The sequence below is a fragment of the Neophocaena asiaeorientalis genome, unplaced genomic scaffold, assembly GCF_003031525.2.
Source record: "Neophocaena asiaeorientalis asiaeorientalis breed wild unplaced genomic scaffold, Neophocaena_asiaeorientalis_V1.1 scaffold226, whole genome shotgun sequence".
Lineage (NCBI taxonomy): Eukaryota > Metazoa > Chordata > Mammalia > Artiodactyla > Phocoenidae > Neophocaena > Neophocaena asiaeorientalis.
Genome location: NW_020173037.1, coordinates 5,801,507 through 5,821,998, shown reverse-complemented (window position 1 = coordinate 5,821,998; position 20,492 = coordinate 5,801,507). Strand labels below are relative to the sequence as shown.

The 20,492-nt window shown below is 39.3% G+C and overlaps 1 long non-coding RNA gene across 1 annotated transcript in view; it reads left to right on the top strand.

Moving 5' to 3' along the window:
• Positions 1 to 20,492, top strand: part of LOC112398175 (uncharacterized) — a 54,304-nt gene that overhangs the window by 29,669 nt on the left and 4,143 nt on the right. Inside the window, exon 3 of the long non-coding RNA XR_003002943.1 lies at positions 19,971 to 20,032. This is a non-coding gene — a long non-coding RNA (uncharacterized LOC112398175). The remainder of the gene's footprint in view (positions 1 to 19,970; positions 20,033 to 20,492) is intronic.

Genomic DNA, 20,492 nt, shown 5'->3' with positions numbered 1-20,492 from the left:
ATCAATTGTAAGACTTAACTCGTAATGTTCAGAAACATTAAAATGTTTATCAGGTGTGCTCAAAATGAAGGACTATGATAATTCAGCTGACTGGGATGGTTTAGCGGCTGTTAGGCATAAAATGTCATTACTTTTTGATAATAGATATCTGATTAAAAAAAATAATACAATAGTTCTAGGGATTTCCCTGGCAGTCCAGTGGTTAAGACTTCGTCTTCCAATGCAGGGAGTGTGGGTTCGATCCCTAGTCGGGGAGTTAAGATCCCACCTGCCTTGCGGCCAAAAAACCAAAACATAAAACAGAAGCAATATTGTAACAAATTCAATAAAGACTTTAAAAATGGTCCACATCAAAAAAAAAATCTTAAAAAAATAATACAATAGTTCTTAATGTATCGGGAGGTATAGCAGACATTCAACACTTGAAATAAATATCTACAGTTGTTAAGTATACTGTACGTACACAGGACTTGTGAATGACATGAAGGTATATAACAGAGCCCTACAGAAACGGACAATCTCAATCCCTTGGAATATAGGCAGCAATACAGAAGTAAGGAAAAATGCCTCTGGGTGGCAAATCCCTCACGCTGTGTCAGAAGATATGTGCCTTTTGTGGTAAAATTGCTTGTGAAGTAAGGGAGAAGGTGTGAAACAGCATGGCCTGGTCTGGATGAGAAATGTCAGCAGCCCGGCAGGCAGCTGGGGCCACTTAGGACAAGGCAAACCATCCTCCTTGTTGCAATGGCCCTGGGAGCTCTCAAAAGTGTAAACGTTTTTAGTGCATCTGTTTCTTGTTTGCTTGTTTGGTGGGACAGAGCACGATAACCGATATTGTTAACGTTGCCCTAGAATCATCAGGAAAATGCAAGACATGTTTTTCTCTGAGTATGCTCAGAGATGTGAGATTCAGACATAGTTTTCTAAAGGCTTGGCTTCACGTGGAGCACCCTCTGAAAACACCAGGGAAATGAGACATTGATTTATTTTAAAAGAGTTTATATTTATACATTTTCTATGCCATGCTAAGTCCTTCTGAGAAGCAGGCATTTTCTAAACAAGTGATGTTACTGTTTTCCAAGCTTTTACTTTTTTTCAAAGAATTTTCATCTTAGTCTTGTAATACTCTTTTTAGTCAGGCGATCTATCTGGAACTACCAGTCCCCAGATGTTGAAATGCCTGGGGCCACAAAAATCTTGAAATGTCTTGCTTGATGTCTCTACAGAGAGTCATTGTGAGAGCCATGAGTGAAGTCCAGGTTTCCTGAAGACTAGCAGCCTCTTATTCTTCCTACAGTTTTATGTCAAAAGACACAAGTCCAAGCAGACTTCTTTTGGGGCAGGAAGTCTATTTGATCTAGTGTGAGAAACAGTGTCAACAGGGTTTGTCTTTACGCCAATATTTGGGAAACTGCAGTTACTATCCTGAGCCCACGGGAAGACGATGCTGACAGTGAGTGGACCCTTTTCTTTCTGGAAAATCTGGGAAGTCATCATGACATAATCAAATTAAAAAAAAATTCCCAATGTAGTCAGTCATTCAGTCCTGGGACAGGTAAAATGTGACAGGAGTAGCATAAAAAGAAAGCAAAGGAACTCTAGGAAGGTTACAATCAATTTGAAATTTTCCTTCTTGGAAAGTATGGATTGAAATGACCCTGCTATGGGGGTAGAATTGCCAGAAAAAAATATAGGACTCCCAAATAGAAGAGTTGGGACATAGATTTAAGGACAGTTATCTAAAATGCAAATATATCCAAGCATCTTGTGCTGTTATTGGCTAAATCTGGCAACATTATGTTAGGGACCTGCCTCCCCTGCCCATCAACGGTGACACTGGGCTAACTGGTGAAACAAAGAGGCTTGCAAGACAAACGCCCTTGCTCCCCTGATGAAAGATGGGAGGGAGGAGGAACCATCGGCGTCTTCCTCTTCATTCCCTGATGGAGAAGGTTCTTATGCCACTCAAACTCTTGTTTTCTTGATGAAAAGAAAAGGGATTCTTGGAAAGAGTGATTCAGAGTTATACATGGAGCCAGACTCCAACAAATGGCTCCTACCACAAGGAGCTTTGGCCTGACCCCTGGCTCATGAACCAAGATCCTGCGAGCCATGTGGGGTGGCAAAAAAAAAAAAAAAGAGAGAGAGAGAGGCAATAACAAAGTAAAAAATAAAATTAGACTAGGAAACTAACAGATATGTTAGAAAGAATATAAAAATAAAAATGATGATGAATGAAGAACTGGAAGGTACAACGGTAACACAATAGTAAAGACGAGGAGGAGGGAAAAGAAAAAAAAAAGCGGGGGAAAAAGCCTTGTCTGAGGAGGCAGGGCCTAAGCAAGGGCAAGGTTTCGGGGGTGGGCGGGGCCTATGCTCAGGACCCACAGGGCTGGAAAATTCCCTCGGGGCGGTGGGGGGTGGGGCTTAGGCTCAAGGAACAGAAGGGGCTCAGGCGTGCCCCCCACCCCTGGTCTCAGAGGGCGGGGACCTCACCTGGGAGCCCAGCAGGCTTCCTGGGCTTGTGTGGGTGGGGCAAATGCCCTCCTCTCCTCTCCTGCTCCTCGGGTCCCAGAGGGCCCCTCCCACCTGCCTCCCCTGATCTCCCCACCTTCAGGGGCTCTGATCCTTTCTGGCCTCCACTTCTCCTCACCCCCTCAGTCCCCCCACATCCTACTGGTTCACTTGGGGGTTCCTCCTGTCTCCTTGAGCATCAGGGCTCCCCACCAGCAGCTGGCAGGCGCCCTAGTTGTGGGGAGATGCTAACTCGGCATGTTCCCACATTGCCATCTTCCATACTAATTCTTTTTTTGAAATATTTTCTTATAGCACCAGTTTAATAAGTAATCACCAATGTTTCACACTGCTTTTAGGAAAGCCAGATTTGGAGAATAATAGGAAGAAGAAAAACTTAAGTTATTTAGTCTTAGACTCTCCTTAAATCTCTCCAGTAATTAGTAGACACTGGATTCTCTGGAGTATAGAAGTCAGTAAACTGGGAGAATGGCACCTGATAGATACCAAAAGACACTTTCTCTTCCCTAAAGTGAACTTTTGAAGCTGGTATTTGTCATTTGGCTAAGTTTTTCCTAAACGTTGCTCACAGTCTACTCTGCTGAAATAATAGCGAATCTCCATGTCATCGTACCTCCCCAACTTGTGATGTGTGCGGTGATGTAATTCAAGTGACATTTTTGCTCAGAGAGCTTAAATTGTCTTACGATGAGCAAATAATATTCTTAGACTTGAATCACACGTGTTTACAAATTAATTACATAGCGTATCTTTGCTTCACTGGTCTGCACAGTGATCACGTGTAACTCTGAAGGAAATGTTATTATTTTGTACTTGTATTAATTCAGAGCACAGTTGTGTGATCATTTGAGTCGCTAAGACAGAAACATCAAAGTCTAGTCAGTAGCAAGAAATTATAATGCAATCCTTGTCTTCTGCAAGCAGATTCTGTATTCTGCTGGTGATAAGCTGTTTTCTGTTGGCAATCAAATGATTGTTCAACAGGACAAATGTGGTATTATTTTCTATTTATAAGCATGAAATTTCTGTCTCTAAGACTTTTAGTGTCCACCAGCCTTCAGCACTTCAGAGCCAGCCACGAGTGCTCATGCAATGGTCGTCTGAGACCAATCACTTACCGGCGACTTTCTTGATGAACTCGTTGTAGGCTTTCCGTTGGCAGTTGGGGTTGATGGACTCTTGGTCAGCACACAAGTGACAGAAAACACTTTTGTCACGTGAATTCAGTCCTTTGATACACAGAGCTCACATTAGAGGTCAAGCAGCCAAAACTGATATTCTGTAGCATCTCAAATTCTATTTCTGTATCCTGTTGGGTGGTCACCTGTGGCTGAGTTTGGCAGAAGAGGCCTCGTTAGAAGGACACATGGTACTTCCATGGTTGACTTTTTAGCTTGATTTCAATCTCCAAGTGACAGTCTTTTCCCTTTTTGCTGAAAACTAACTGATTAGTCTCATAACCTGCTTATTTTGTCAGGTCATATTCACAGGAACCCTTTCCAAAGAGGAAAGAGGTACGCGAGGAAAAGCTAAAATGAAGATGAAGCTATAAACTGCATAGGCTCTGATGTCAGATGTCCTGCATTTAAAATTACTCAGCCTCCCCCTTCGGTGATCAGCTCAGGTGATCATGGGCAAGTCATTTAATCACCCTAAAGCTCATCTTTACAGTGGGAATGGACTGCTTTATTTTTCCCTTTTAGTACAAATAAGATATTATAGGTAGAGCACTTATCATAGGGCCTAGCACTCCGTAAATGCTCAGTAAATATCAGCTAATAATATACTAATAATATTAGTATTTTTTTTTCATCTTTTGAATCCATGATGACAAAGTTTTTTCAGGCCAAATGATCTCCTTCACCAAACTTTAAAATCATAAGAACAGTGATAAAGGAATGTGTTTTGCTACAGTAGAGCACTGAGCAGGACAGTCTACTTAACTTGGTAGATTATTTAAGATTTGCCTACATGATGTTAAACCTCCAATTTGGGGATTTTGATTAATATGCTGCCTGTATGTATTTAAAAATTGGTGTAGTGACTTTAAGAACTGGCACTGTGAATGTACAAAGTAAATTCTTCTTAAGTTCCAGTTTCTTCATCAGTAATGTTGGGTTGGTAATGTGTGTCTTATGATTACATCAACAAGAGCGCTAATGATAATGTCAGAAGACTAAACCCACCTCATGGCACACTTGGAGATGATCAAAAAGAGTAACAGCCTGAAGAGAAGGTCAGTATATATATATATATCAGTACATATATAATAACATTTTTCTGCTTGGATAAATTTCCTTCTTTAAGGTTTGAAGACAATCTGACAATCTCTGCTTTGTTTCTGTCATGTTAAGCCCTTTTAATTTAATTATTAATGTGGATAGATTAATGTCTATCATCCTGCCAGTTTGTTTTCTATTTGTCTCATCTGTTCTTTGAGTTTTTCCTCTTTATTCCCATTTTCTTTTGGATTAGTTAAGTGTTGTAGTAATGTTTTTTATTTCCTCTATTGGCATATTAGCTATATTTCTCTGTTTTGTTTTTTTTTTAAGTGGTTGCTCTAAGCCTTAAAATAAGCATCATTAATTTTTTACCATTTAACTTTGTGTATTACATTATATATAAGGTGAGTACATTATACTTTTATGTTACCTATTGTATCCTTTTCGATATTTTGCCATATGTTATGCTTCTACGTATGTTATATATCCCACTATATTATTATTATGATTTAGTCAGTCAAATGTGTTTTAGAGAAATTGAAAGAAAAGAAAATTAGTTTTTATTTACCAATATATTTACCATTTACAGTGTTAGTCATTCTTTGTGAAGATCATAATTTTTTTTGGTAGCAGTTTCATTCATGCAGTGCAGGCCTGCTAGTAATTAATTTTTTTCAGCTAATTTCTTTCTGAAAATATTTTTATTTTGTTTTCATTTTAAAGGGATGATTTTTTTACTGACATTGAGTTGTAGATTAGAAGGATTTTTTTTCAAAGCACTTTAAAGGTATACTTTTTTTTTTAAGCTTTTTTTTTTTTTTTTCAGTCCGCGGGCCTCTCACCACTGCGGCCTCTCCCGTTGCGGAGCACAGGCTCCGGACGCGCAGGCTCAGCGGCCATGGCTCACGGGCCCAGCCGCTCCGCGGCATGTGGGATCCTCCTGGACCGGGGCACGAACCCATGTCCTCTGCATCGGCAGGCGGACTCTCAACCACTGCGCCACCAGGGAAGCCCCTAAAGGTATACTTTTTTTGTCTTCTGACTATCATCATTTCTGATGATGAGTCTGTGCCTTCTTATTTTTATTTTTCTTATGAAAGCTACCTTTTTTCCCTCTGGATACTTTTAAGATGTTCTCTTTGTTTTTTGTGTTCAGTACTTTGACTGTGATGTACCTAGGTGTATTGTTTTTTATCTTTATCCTGCTTAGGATCCCCTAGCTTTTTAGATCTATGTTTATGCTTTTATTGAACACAGGTAAGTTTTGACTCCTATTTCTTCAAATATTTTTCTGCCCCATTTTTTTCTCCTTTTTCTTTCTGGAGCCCCAATTACATTTAGACTGCTTGATGTCACCCCACAGGTCAAGAGTTTATATTTACTTTGTCCAGTTCTCTTTATCTCTGATCTTCATATTATAAAAGTTCTACTGATCTGTATAAATTTAAACACTTATTTTTGCATTTACAATTTGCTGTTAAACCCATACAGTGAGTTTTTAATATCATATATTGTATTTTTCAATTTTATAATTTCCGTTTTTTATAGTTTCTGTTTCTCTGCTGATTTCCACCATCTGTGCATTCATCATGACCATCTTTTCCTTTAGGTCCTTGATTATAGTTATAATTACATCTGGATCATGACTGGATCTATTTCCATTAATTTATTTTTTCCTTGATTATGAGTCTTGTATTCCTGCCTACTTATACGTCTAGTATTTTTTATCGTATACTATGGAATGTGTTGTATGGAGTCTGAATTATATTATCTTCCTTTAAAGGATATTGAGTTTTGTTTTGATAGCCAGTTAAATTAATAGTGAATCCTTTCTGTCCTATTAATCTTCTTTATATTCTTATTAGGAGAACCTATTTTATTTTGAACTTAGTCCTAGGGCATGGCTCTTACTCCAGGGTGTGGCTACTCAGTGAGCAAAGTACTCTGATTATACCGGACCTCCAATGTCTCTCATTACTCTGTAACCTCTGGTATTACCATGAAGAGCTCAGCTATATGGCACACAATCTTTGCTAGTCTTTCTAAGAGTCTTGCCTTGCAGATACACCCTGCAGATGCATAGCACAGCCCTTGGCCAAGGACTCAAGGTTTATGCAGATTTATAGGGAGACCCTCTGTGCTTTCCCTACTTCTCTAATATCCTGCTCTGAAAATTCCAGCTGCCTCAGCAGTCTAGAACTCGGTTCTGTTCATCTCAGTTCATTGAGACTGCTGTTTTGCCTGGGCTTCCCCTCCCTGCCACAGAAGGAATTTGCCCCCAGGAAGAAAATTGGTGTTATCGTGGCGCTTATTTTGTGTGTTTTCCTTCTCTCAAGGATCATACTTCTCTGCTTCCTTTTTTTCAGTGCCTGAAAGCAATTGCCTCATACATTTTTGTCTAGTTTTATAGCTGTTTTTGGCGGGAAGGCAAATCTCCTAATTGATCTATCAAGGATGGAAGTGGAAGTTCTATATTCAGCTTTCATATTCTGATCCAGTTTATCAAGGGCGAGCTTTAAATCCCAACATGATTTATCCTGACACCTTCTTCTCTGGGCCAGTCCCTATTTATTATGATTGTGCTTAGGATAAATGAGTCAAAAATAGCTTAAATGTATTTTTTTTCAAGAGAAAACAGTTCATAAGATAAATCTGTAAGGTATTGTAAATATCAAAGTCAAATATTAACTATTTTTCTGTGCTTTATTTCTTGATTCTTGTAGATGATTAAGAATTGACTATTTTATACTAAATATAATTTTCTAGATGAGCCTTTTGTCTAATGACAGTCTTTTTCTCTCTTCTTTTTATGTTTGATAATAGAACTTTGGTCAGAAGACAGTTTTAAATGTCTGCTCGCATAACCGTCAAACAGAGATTCTAACACTAATTGTATAGTCCTATAAGAAGACGAGACTTTATGTTGATCAGAATTAATAAGAATCTTGGATTACAAATTCAGTATTGTAGAGTTCAGCTTCTAGTCTTGGAATGTATTGGCTTCCTAGATGTTCCAATAAAGCTTTTAACCAGCTGTTCTGGTTAACTGTGTCCTTTTGTGTGTCTAAGAGAGACAAGATGCTAAAGCTTTAACTTCAGATTTATTTACCTTGCCAAATAAACTAGGACAAAAGGTTGAATTTCATAAAAATTCAGCACATCAGTATATTGAATCAAACATGTTTTCATATTACTTGAATTGCAGATTTGCTGGACTTTTACCCTACTGCTACCTAACTCTGTTATGAGGCTTTTAAATCCACAGTCTCCTTGGTTCATTTCTCATATATGCTTTTGGGTCAATTACAAATCTGCCTCACTGCCTGCCTTGTTCTCTGCCAGCAAGATAAACACTGAACAGAGCCTTTTATCCTAGCAGGGCCTCTCCAGATACTGCATTAGAGCAACTTTTCTCTCTTCGATGTATTATTTATGGGATTTAAAGTTTTTCTTTCACTTTGAGTGTGAACCCAAAACTTTCTTATGCAATATAGCAGATGTGGCGATAAGTACAAGTGATTACCTGTCTTCCTGTGATTTCATCTGTGGCACTTCCTTCAGCTAATCACTTTCAGCTGAGTTATTTTTCTGGCACTAACATTATGATCTTGGGTTTACTGGACTTTGTGCCTGAGGGATATTTTAAACCAGGCATGTTGAAGGATGACATACAGCTGTTTTGGACAGAGGCTATTTATGGTGACAGTGACCACAGATCCATTCACAGTTGCATGTCATGGCTCTACTTGCCAAGATAACCGGTCACCACACTAGAATGCAAATTGCCTTCTGCTTTTTGGTGACTGTTTCCTGAGATGGCGTTTCTCAACGATTGTCCGTCGGTCACCTCCCTCTGAATCATCCTGGGCACTTGAGCTGCACCCAGACCTGTATTAAGTCTTGGAGGCTGAAGCCTGGAACTTGCTTCAGCAAGCATCCAAGGTGGTTCCCATGCACAGAAAACTTTCAGAAACACTTTTTTTTTCCATTTTATTTTATTCTTTTGTACAGCAAGTTCTTATTATTTATCTGTTTTATACATATTAGTGTATATATGTCAATCCCAATCTCCTAATTCATCACACCACCCCCACCACCCCCCACCCCCGCTTTCCGCCCTTGGTGTCCATAGGTTTGTTCTCTACACCTGTGTCTCAATTTCTGCCTTGTAAACCAGTTCATCTATACCATTTTTCTAGATTCCACATATATACGTTAATATACGATATTTGTTTTTCTCTTTCTGACTTACTTCACTCTGTATGACAGTCTCTAGGTCCATGTCTCTACAAATGACCCAATTTCTTTCCTTTTTATGGCTGAGTAATATTCCATTGTATATATGTACCACATCTTCTTTATCCATTTGTCTGTTGATGGGCATTTAGGTTGATTCCATGACCTGACTATTGTAAATAGTGCTGCAATGAACATAGGGGTGCACGTGTCTTTTTGAAATATGGTTTTCTCTGGGTATATGCTGAGTAGTGGGATTGCTGGGTCATATGGTAATTCTATTTTTAGTTTTCTAAGGAACCTCCATACTGTTCTCCATAGTGGCTGTATCAATTTACATTCCCACCAACAGTGCTAGAGGGTTCCAATTTCTCCACACCCTCTCCAGCATTTGTTCTTTGTAGATTTTCTGATGATGGCCATTCTGACAGGTGTGAGGTGATACGTCATTGTAATTTTGATTTGCATTTCTCTAATAATTAGTAATGTTGATCAACTTTTCATGTTCCTCTTGGCCATTTGTATGTCTTCTTTGGAGAAATGTCTATTTAGTTCTTCTGTCCATTTTTTGATTGGGTTGTTTGTGTTTTTAACATTGAGTTGCATGAGCTGTTTATACATTTTGGAGATTAATCCTTTGTCCATTGATTCATTTGCAAATATTTTCTCCCATTCTGAGGGTTGTGTTTTCATCTTGTTTATAGTTTCCTTTGCTGTGCTAAAGCTTTTACGTTTCATTAGGTCCCATTTGTTTATTTTTATTTCCATTACTCTAGGAGGTGGATCAAAAAAAATTTTGCTGTGATTTATGTCAGAGTGTTCTTCCTATGTTTTCCTCTAAGAGTTTTATAGTGTCTGGTCTTACATTTAGGTCTCTAATCCATTTTGAATTTATTTTTGTGTATGGTGTTAGGGAGTGTTCTAATTTCATTCTTTTACATGTAGTTGTCCAGTTTTCCCAGCAACACTTATTGAAGAGACTGCCTTTTCTCCATTGTATATCCTTGCCTCCTTTGTCATAAAAAAAAAAAAAAAAAAAGAAGATTGCTTTGGCTATTCGGGATCTTTTTTGTCTCCATACAAATTATAAATTTTTTTTGTTCTAGTTCTGTAAAAAATGCAATTGGTAATTTGATAGGGGTTGCATTGAGTCTGTAGATTGCTTTAGGTAGTATAGTCATTTTCACAATATTGATTCTTCCAATCCAAGAACATGATATATCTCCCCATCTGTTTGTGTCACCTTTGATTTCTTTCATCAGTGTCTTATAGTTTTCCAAGTACAGATCTTTTACCTCCTTAGGTAGGTTTATCCCTAGGTATTTTATTCTTTTTGTTGCAATGCTGAATGGGATTGTTTCCTTAATTCCTCTTTCTGATATTTCATTGTTAGTGTATAGGAATGCAAGAGATTTCTGTCCATTAATTTTGTATCCTGCTACTTTACCAAATTCATTGATTAGCTCTAGTAGTTTTCTGGTAGCATCTTTAGGAATCTCTATGTATAGTTTCATGTCATCTGCAAACAGTGACAGTTTTGCGTCTTCCTTTCTGATTTGGATTCCTTTTATTTATTTTTCTTCTCTGATTGCAGTGGCTAAAACTTCCAAAACTATGTTGAGTAAGAGTGGCGAGAGTGAACATCCTTGTCTTGTTTGTGATCTTGGGGGAAATGCTTTCAGTTTTTCACCATTGAGTATGATGCTTGCTGTGGGTTTGTCATATATGACCTTTAATATGTTGAGGTTGGTTTCCTGTATGCCCACTTTCTGGAGAGTTTTTATCATAAATCGGTGTTGAATTTTGTCAGAAGCTCTTTCTGCATCTATTGAGATGATCATATGGTTTGTATTCTTCAGTTTGTCAATATGGTGTATCACATTGATTGATTTGTGTATATTGAAGAAACCTTGCATCCCTGGGATAAATCCAACTTGATCATGGTATATGATCCTTATAATGTGTTGTTGGATTCTGTTTGCTAGTATTTTGTTGAGGATTTTTGCATCTATATTCATCAGTGATACTGGTCTGTAATTTTCTTTTTTTGGAGTATCTCGTTCGGGTTTTGGTATCAGGGTGATGTTGGCCTTGTAGAACGAGTTTGAGAATGTTCCTTCCTCTGCAATTTTTTGGAAGAGTTTGAGAAGGATAGGTGTTAGCTCTTCTCTAAATGTTTGATAGAATGCACCTGTGAAGTGATTTGATCCTGGACTTTTGTTTGTTGGAAGATTTTTAATCACAGTTTCAATTTCAGTGCTCATGATGGGTCTGTTCATATTTTCTATTTCTTCCTGGTTCAGTCTTGGAAGGTTATACCTTTGTAAGAATTTGATCATTTTTTCCAGGTTGTCCATTTTATCGGTACAGAGTTGCTTGTAGTAATCTCTCATGATCCTTTGTATTTCTGCAGTGTCAGTGTTACTTCTTCTTTTTCATTCCTAATTCTATTGATTTGAATCTTCTCCCTTTTTTTCTTGATGAGTCTGGCTAGTGGTTTATCAATTTTGTTTATTTTCTGAAAGAACCAGCTTTTAGTTTTACTGATCTTAGCTGTTGTTTCTTTCATTTCTTTTTCATTTATTTCTGATCTGATTTTGATGATTTCTTTCTTTCTGCTGACTTTGGGGTTTTTTTGTTCTTTTTTCTCTAATTGCTTTAGGTGTAAGGTTAGGTTGTTTATTTGAGATGTTTCTTGTTTCTTGAGGTAGGATAGTATTGCTATAAACTTCCCTTTCAGATCTGCTTTTGCTGCATCCGATAGGTTTTGGGTCATTGTGTTTTTGTTGTCATTTTTTTCTAGGAATTTTTTGGTTTCCTCTTTCATTTCTTCAGTGATCTCTTGTTTATTTACTAGTGTATTGTTTAGCCTCCATATGTTTGTATTTTTTACAGATGTTTTTCCCTTAATTGATATCTAGTCTCATAGCGTTGTGGTCAGAAAAGATACTTGATGCGATTTCAATTTTCTTAAATTTATCAAGGCTTGATTTGTGACCCAAGATGTGATCTATCCTGGAGAATGTTCCATGAGCACTTGAGAAGAAAGTGTATTCTGTTGTTTTTGGATGGAATGTCCTATAAATATCAATTAAGTCCATCTTATTTAATGTGTCATTCATAGCTTCTGTTTCCTTATTTATTTTCATTTTGGATGAACTCTGCATTGGTGAAAGTGGGGTGTTAAAGTCCCCTACTATGAATGTGTTACTGTTGATTTCCCCTTTTATGGCTGTTAGCATTTGCCTTATGTATTGAGGTTCTCTTATGTTGGGTGCATGAATATTTATAGTTTTTATATCCACTTCTTGGATTGATCCTTTGATCATTATGTAGTGTCCTTCTTTGTCTCTTGTAATAGTCTTTATTTTAAAGTCTATTTTGTCTGATATGAGAATTGCTACTCCAGGTTTCTTTTGATTTCCCTTTTCATGAAATATCATTTTCCATCCCCTTACTTTCAGTCTGTATGTGTCCCTAGGTCTGGAATGGGTCTCTTGTAGACAGCATATGTTCGGGTCTTGTTTTTGTGTACATTCAGCCAGTCTATGTCTTTTGGTTGGAGCATTTAAGCCATTTACATTTAAGGTAGCTATTGATATGTGTGTTCCTATTTACCATTCTTTTAATTGTTTTGGGTTTGTTACTGCAGGTCTTGTCCTTCTCTTGTGTTTCCTGCCTAGATAAGTTCCTTTAGGATTTCTTATAAAGCTGGCTTGGTGGTGCTGAATTCTCTTAGCTTTTGCTTGTCTGTAAAGGTTTTAACTTCTCTGTCGAATCTGAATGAGATCCTTGCTGGGTAAAGTAATCTTGGTTGTAGGTTTTTCTCTTTCATCACTTTAAATATGTCCTGCCACTCCCTTCTGACTTGCAGAGTTTCTGCTGAAAGATGAGCTGTTAACCTTATGGGGATTCACTTGTATGTTATTTGTTGCTTTTCCCTTGCTGCTTTTAATATTTTTTCTTTGTATTTAATTTTTGACAGTTTGATTAATATGTGTCTTGGCATGTTTCTTCTTGGATTTGTCCTGTATGGGACTCTCTGCACTTCCTGGATTTGATTGACTATTTCCTTTCCCATATTAGGGAAGTTTTCAACTATAATCTCTTCAAATATTTTCTCAGTCCGTTTTTTTTTCTTCTTCTTCTGGGACCCCTATAATTCAAATGTTGGTGCATTTAATATTGTCCCAGAGGGCTCTGAGACTGTCCTCAATTCTTTTCATTCTTTTTTCTTTATTCTGCTCTGTGGTAGTTATTTCCACTGTTTTGTATTCCAAGTCACTTATTCGTTCTTTTGCCTCAGTTATTCTTCTATTGATTCCTTCTAGAGAATTTTAAATTTCATTTATTGTGTTGCTCATCATTGTTTGTTTGCTCTTAGTTCTTCTAGGTCCTTGTTAAACGTTTTTTGTATATACTCCATTCTATTTCCAAGATTTTGGATCATCTTTACTATCATTACTCTGAATTCTTTTTCAGGTAGACTGCCTATTTCCTCTTCATTTGTTTGTTCTGGTGAGTTTTTACCTTGCTCCTTCATCTGCTATGTGTTTATCTATCTTCTCATTTTGCTTAAGCTACTGTTTTTGAGGTCTCCTTTTTGCAGGTTGTAGGTTCATAGTTCCCATTGTTTTTGGTGTGTGCCACCTGTAGGTAACGGTGGTTCAGTGGGTTTTGTAGGTTTCCTGGTGGATGGGACTGGTGCTTGTGTTTTGGTGGATGAGGCTGGATCATTTTTTCTGGTGGGCAGGGCCACGTCCAGTGGTGTGTTTTGGGGTGTCTGTGAACTTATTATGATTTTAGGCAGCCTCTCTGCTGATGGGTGGTGTTGTGTTCCTGTCTTGCTATTTGTTTGGCATAGGGTGTCCAGCACTGTAGCTTGCTGGTTGTTGAGTGGAGCTGGGTCTTAGCATTCTGATAGCGATCTCTGGGAGATTTTTGCCATTTGATATTACGTAGGGCTGGGATGTCTCTGGTGGACCAATGTCCCAAACTCGGCTCTCCCACCTCAGAGCGTCAGGCCTGACACCTGGCCGGAGCACCAAGACCCTGTCAGCCACACGGCTCAGAAGAAAAGGGAGAAGAATACATAAATTAAAAAAATAAAATAAAGGTATTAAAATAAAAAAGAAAAAAATATTATTAAAAATCAAAAAATGAGGGCTTCCCTGGTGGCACAGTGGTTGAGAATCTGCCTGCTAATGCAGGGGACACGGGTTCGAACCCTGGTCTGGGAAGATCCCATATGCCGCGGAGCAACTAGGCCCATGAGCCACAACTACTGAGCCTGCGCATTTGGATCCTGTGCTCCGCAACGAGAGGCCATGACAGTGAGAGGCCCACGCACCACGATGAAGAGTGGCCCCCACTTGACACAACTAGAGAAAGCCCTTGCACAGAAACGAAGACCCAACACAGCCAAAAATTTAAAAAAATAAATTAAAAAAGAAGGCTCAACATTAAAAAAAAATCAAAAAATGAAAAAGTAATAAGCAAAAGAAAGAAAAAAGAAGAGAGCAACCAGACCGCAAAACAAATCCACCAATGATAACAACCAGTAAAAAGAAGCATAGAGATATACACTCACAAAGGAGAAAAAGGAAAAGTATATATGTATTAAAAAAAAGAGCCAAGAGAGCAACCAAATTTTTAATCAAATCTACCAATGATAATAAGTTTTAAATACTAAACTAAGATAAACTGAAAACGAGAAACAAATTAGATGCAGAAAGCAAACCCCAGGTCTCCAGTTGCTCCCGAAGTCCACCGCCTCAATTTGGGATGATTCGTTGTCTATTCAGGTATTCCACAGATGCAGGTACATCACGTTGATTGTGGAGCTTTAATCCGCTGCTCCTGAGGCTGCTGGGAGAGATTTCCGTTTCTCTTCTTTGCTCACTCAGCTTCTGGGGTTCAGCTTTGGATTTGCCCTTGCCTCTGCTTGTAGGTCGCCTGAGTGCGTTTGTTCCCTGCCCAGACAGGATGGGGTTAAAGGAGCAGCTGATTCAGGGCCTCTGGCTCACTCAGGCCCGGAGTGCGGGGCCAGCGGCAGAGGCCTGCGTGACGTTGCAACTGCCTGAGGCACGACGTGTGTTCTCCCCGGGAAGTTGTCCCTGGATCGCAGGACACTGGCAGTGACAGGCTGCACAGGCTCCTGGGTGGGGTGGTGTGGATAGTGACCTGTTCTTGCACACAGGCTTCTTGGTGGCTGCCGCAGCAACCTTAGAGCTTCGTGCCTGTCTCTGGTGTCCGCACTGATAGTCGTGGCTTGCGCCTGTCTCTGGAGCTCGTTTAGACGGTGCTCTGAATCCCCTCTCCTTGTGCACCCCAAAACAATGGTCTCTTGCCTCTTAGGCAGTTCCAGACTTTTTCCTGGACTCCCTCTCAGCTAGCTATGGTGCACTAGCCCCCTTTAGGCTGTGTTCATGCAGCCAACCTCAGTCCTCTACCTGGGATCTGAACTCTGAAGCCCAGCCTTAGCTCCCAGCCCCAAACCGCTCCAGCGGGTGAGCAGACAAGCCTCTCAGCCTGCTGAGTGCCGGTCGGCACCGATCCTCTGTGCAGGGATCTCTCCGCTTTGCCCTCTGCACCCCTGTTACTGTGCTCTCCTCTGTGGCTCTGAAGCTTCCCCCCTGCCCAACTGCCATCTCTGCCATTGAAGGGGCTTCCTAGTGTGTGGAAACTTTCCCTCCTTCACAGCTCCCTCTCACAGGTGTAGGTCCTGTCCCTATTGTTTTGTCTCTTTTTATTTTCGTTTTTCTTTTGCCCTACCCATGTATGTCTGGGAGTTTCTTGCCTTTTGGGAGGTCTGAGGTCTTCTGCCAGCGTTCAGTATGTGTTCTGTAGGAGTTGTTCCACGTGTAGAGGTAGTTTTGATGTATTTGTGGGGAGGAAGGTGATCTCCAAGTCTTAGTCCTCTGCCATCTTGAAGCTATTGGGGCTTCAACTAACTTTAGTCATTTGTAAATGTTAGTGTTATTGGTGCTATATGTTTACTCAATTTTGAATTTTTCATGGGCACTGTTAATATATCAGAAATATGAAGATCTACATGAGTTAGAGGGTAACCATGTAATTTATTACCCAAACGAGGATGCTTTTGAGAGTGAAAGGGGCATATTATTAATTATTGATATATTGGGACCACAGACACATACTGATGATACCAACCAGGTTCTTGGCCTTCCCCAATCAATAAAAATCGACTAGAGGCAAGACAAGAAGTTCAGGCGAGACAAGCAGGAGACTGGGGGCTCCTGCTGCAGCAGGGAGGACCAAAACCAAGTAACAGCTTCCCTTGCTCATGCCCCAAGTTGGGAGGGAGCTGGTTCCTTATATGGGGTGAGGGTACGGGTGTGTCCAGGGATCGGCTCAGAGGGGTGGCTGAGGTGTTTTGCTCACCCCTTTGCTGGTGTGCAGGGGGCATGCCCAGTACTGCTTTTGCTCCTGGCTCTTCAGAAGTGGCAGTTGGGTTTTTTGATCTTTTTGTATCTTTTTGTCCATGATTTGCCTCAACTACACATGCACACAGTTATTTTTAATTCCATATAGTTTCTTTGTATTTTGTTGCTTGCTGAAATGTTTGTCCAGGTGCCAGCATTGCAGCAAAGGGTCCCGGGTCCCAGCCTGTCTCACTGAGACTGTCCTGGTCAAGAGGGGCATGGGTCACCCTGTTTATTCTTTGGGTCAAGTAACTTTGCCTACATTTATGGAATGACTGAGTTGGTTTAGATCAGGTCTGCAAACTATAGCCTGCATGCCAGATTCAACCTGATGTATCTTTTTGTATATAAGGTTTTATTGGAACACAGCCACACCCAATTGTTTGCATGTTTTCTGGAGCTTTTTTCATCCTCCACCAGCAGTGCAGAGTCAGTACAACCGAGACTGCCTGGCTCATAAGACCTAAAATATTTACTATCTGTCCCTTTACAGAGAAATACTGGATTAGATGGTATCTAAGAGCTATGTTGGAATCTAAAAAATAAAACAAATGAAAGAATATAACAAAGCAGCAACAGATTTACATATATTCAGAACAAAGTAGTGGTTACCAGTGGTGAGAGAGGGATGAGGGGAGAGAGAAGTTAGGGGCAGGGGGAAGAAAAAGAAAAACCTGTGCTTAGTAAATTTTATTTCAAGGTTGCTAGATTCAGCTTTGGTGCAAAGCAGCTGTTAGATATACAGCCCTGGGATCTGGTGAGGTTTTGCTGATCTGTTTCTGGGAAGCTATGGCAGGGGTGCGGCATATGGGATGAACTCTGAGAAGTCCAGCAGAAGAAGAACAAAGGTGGGGCTTTCAGGGTCCTGGAAGATGATGACTCATCAGACACCTCGGTAGAGAAGGACCTGACTATCCCAAAGGCCCTGACAAATTCTAGGGTTGCTGGTATATCTGAAAGTCATTCATCAAACTTAGCCTCCTTTAAGAACGTGTATTGCAATAGATAAAAAATCTCACATGTCATGCTCATTGATCTGAGTTTTCAAAATTATTTTTGTCTGAAATTTTTGTGTTTGAGTTTGAATCTTGTGAATGCACTTGAATAGTTGGATTTTTTTTCTGAGTGTGATCCTTGAACAGTGTCCTAGAGGTAAGTTTGTATATGTGTGTGAGGGCAGCAGATTATGTAGATCCCTATATAGACTTTGGATTTCCCTTCGAGTGAGATGAGAAGCTACTGCAGGGGCCTGAGCAGAGGAGTAACATATCTGACTTAAGTTTTAAAGTGGTAAATATAGCCATTATGTGGGGACCAGAGAAAAATGGAGTCAAAGTCAGATGCAGGTAGGAAAGGAAGGAGGTTATTGCAATAAGCCAGGTGAAAAATGATAACAGCCTGGATGAGGATGTAGTAGTGGAGATGATAAAAATGGATGCATTCTGGACATTTTTTGAAGGTAGGGTTTGCTGGTGGATTTTGTGGAGTGATATAGTATATGAATGCAGAGAGAAGTCGAGCATGACTCCAAGGCTTTGGACCTGAGCACCTTCAGACGTAGGGCTGCCATTTACTGATGGATAGATGTTCAAGTGTCCTCCGTTTTTAAAGGGAGAGGAATATTAGGACCTCTGTTTTGGAAGTCAAATTTGAGAGGTCTGCTTGGCATCACAACAATGGAAATGTTGAGGAAGTAATTGGATATATGAGTTCAAATTTCAGGATAGAAGTACAACTAAACTGGGATGAATATACGTATTAGTTTAATGAAGTAAGTATGCACTGAATGTATATTCAGTCCAGTTTAGTCAGACTTCTCTATTTCAGGATATACATATACACGTGTTTAGGGATAGAATGAATGAACACACACACACACATCATCAGCGTAAATAATGTTTACAAGCATGAGATTAGAGATCACAAAGGGAATAAGTATACCTAGAAGTCAGAGACCTAAGCCCTTGGGTACACGATGTTTAGAAGTTAGGGAGATGAGGCAGAATCCATAAAAGAAGTGACGAGTGGCTGGCGGGAAAGGGGGAAAATTACGTGTGTGGAAGCCAAGTGAAGAGCTAGTGTCAGAAGGAGGATGTGATTGGCAGTAAATGGAGATCAGTAGATTGGTCAAGTAACGGAGGACTGGGAATTGACCTTCCATTGTCATGTAGAAATTGCTGGTGACATTGACAAGAGAGTTTCAGGGGCTCAGTATGGACAAAAGCCTGATTGGAATGCATTTAAGAGAGAATTGGAGGAGGAGAATGTACATCATTGGGTGTAGATGACTCTTTTGCCTTTCCAGCCAAAGACCACCAGGGTTACACCATAGTTGAGCAAGTTGGATTTATTGCTCATTACGGTGAGGGAGACCATACACCACGGGAGCAGTGGGCCTCTCAGCAAGGTGTTGGGTAGTTTGGGGGCAGGTATGAGGAACCAGATCTTTGTTCTGGAGTGGCGGCTGTCTGGAAGTAGGGATAATTCTGTGCTGGGCTATCTTAATAAATCTTAACAGAAAGACTAGAGTGAGGTCAAAGGTGTAGTTAGTAGAGCTGTATCAGTCACTCACATTAGTCAGAAGAGGGGGGTGTTGGATAGTTTTGTGGTTTTCACAGTGACCTTGTTGTTGCCTGTCCTTAGATAAAATGATGAATGGGCCTTTTTTTTTTGACTGCTTTATCATGCTCACAGAGTGACCTTGTCTGATGTCGATGTTCTGTGAAATTGTTTATGCTCAAAGGAAGAACACCAAGGTCAAGCTGTGAGTGGTGTGCTGTTACACAGACCACCACTGAGGAAGGACTCAGGGAAGAAGTAGGTTACACAAGGTTTGAGTTTTGTAACTGAATGTTGTTATATGTGATCCGTCTCTCATTCCCCAAACAAGATAATTAACATGTTTGGTTATTTAGTTTTCTTTCTATCTCACTTTTCCAACTCTGAGGTTACAGGTTTTGGGGATTAGCATTTAACTAGCACATGACATTGTGAGTTTTAAAAACCAGGCAGAAAATGGTGGTACATGAAATCTTAGCAAAAGCCTAAGTTGTAATGCTAGAGTCTCATTAGCTTTATTTGGCCATAGAAACAGAGATTATGCATTCCAAACTAATCAATGAGACATGCGAGAATATTTACTTGAATATATCAAGGCCCCAAGTCTTTGGTTGTGTGGTCTCTTCATGATTGTGTTTCCTACTTGTGAGAGATGTGCTACATTTTCTGTATAATCGGTAAGCAATGTCCCTTAGGCTGTGGGTTAGTACCCATTAACAGCACTGAATTTTATGGAATATTGAATAGTCACTTAAAAAAGTTTTTTAATTTAATTGGTAACACCATCACATTAGTAATAATTTTGGATATTAGAAAGACTTCTATTTTCTTGATATATTTTTGTTTTGTATATTTGGCAGGAGAAGCCAAAAACTATATTCAAAAAGTAAAAATGTGTATAAATTTGCATAAAATTTGTTCCATAGAAAGTTTAATTTTATCTCCCACAGTTTAAGTGATTTTTTTTTTTCAGCTGTTTTCCAGTCGGATGAACCAAGACTAGTTACCATAACAACTGTGGTTATTACCACTGAGGTAAGTGGTCTTTTCTTACACCAACACATTTACCAACATGTTCACGGTACAAACATTAAAAATTCATGATGTGAAAAGAAAGTCTTCCTCATACCCCCCAGCCACCAGGATCCCTCTCTAGATACATTCATGGGTATCAACTTCTTTTATATCATTCAGAAATAGTTAATGCTTATACAAGCATTTACACATATATTCTCTTAACCTTACAGAAATGGTCTGCACTTGTTTTTTTCACTTAATATATCTTGGGGCTTGTTTCATTACAAAATATATAGAGTGATTTCATTCTTTTAAGCAGTTAGTCTATTTTATAGCTAGCAAATGTTATTTCAATAAGTCCCATTATTGGATATTTAAATTATTTTCAACTTTTTACTATCACAAATCATTCATCATTGAACAAGTTTTTTTTTTTTTTTTTTTTTTTTTTTTTTTAAATAAATTTGACAATTCTCAT